Below are 632 nucleotides of genomic sequence, written 5' to 3' on the forward strand. Positions count from 1 at the left end.
AACCTAGGCATTGTTTTACATATACCGCCACTCCTCCTCCTCTCCTAATCTTCCCAGATAGCGATGTACATCTGTATCTCGTAAAATCAACAATATCGGAGTAATCGGAAAACCAGGTCTCAGTAAAAGCTAAGATATCGAAGTTGTGATCTAGGTCATTTAGAAATGTTTCAACAGCTTCTTGTTTATTTTTTAAACTTGAACTGTTTCGCCCTTGAGCTCGTTACAAATGTACTTTCACCGCAGAACAGTACTCTTATATCGTCCTCGTCGGTAGCGTGGCCGAGTGGTCTAAGGCGCTGGTTTTAGGCACCAGTCTCTTCGGGGGCGTGGGTTCGAATCCCACCGCTGCCACATGTTTTGCCTTCTGAACTCATTACGAAAGTACTTTCACCGCTGCGTCGTACTTTTATACCACCCTCGTCGGTAGCGTGGCCGAGTCGCAATTCCGTAGGAATTGTGGTAGAGTCTGTTGTTGTTTGTACGAATGGGCGTTCGATTGTATGCGATTTTTTTTCCTGGTAAGCAATGGCGTATGATATGTGTCTACGTGCCAAATCAGCAAAGTGAGCATGGTATTTTTTTTTTTTGAACAAGTTGCCTTTTATCTTAAGTTCTTAACTCTGATAAAC

The 632-nt window shown here is 43.4% G+C and overlaps 1 non-coding gene across 1 annotated transcript; it reads left to right on the plus strand.

Annotated features, from left to right (window-relative positions):
* Positions 1-272: 272 nt before the first annotated feature.
* Positions 273-354, plus strand: Trnal-uag. Its single transcript has one exon. It is a non-coding gene; the product is annotated as a tRNA-Leu (tRNA).
* The last annotated feature ends 278 nt before the right edge of the window (positions 355-632 follow it).

Source organism: Ixodes scapularis, unplaced genomic scaffold (genome assembly GCF_016920785.2).
Source record: "Ixodes scapularis isolate PalLabHiFi unplaced genomic scaffold, ASM1692078v2 PGA_scaffold10__122_contigs__length_95168666, whole genome shotgun sequence".
Taxonomy (NCBI): domain Eukaryota; kingdom Metazoa; phylum Arthropoda; class Arachnida; order Ixodida; family Ixodidae; genus Ixodes; species Ixodes scapularis.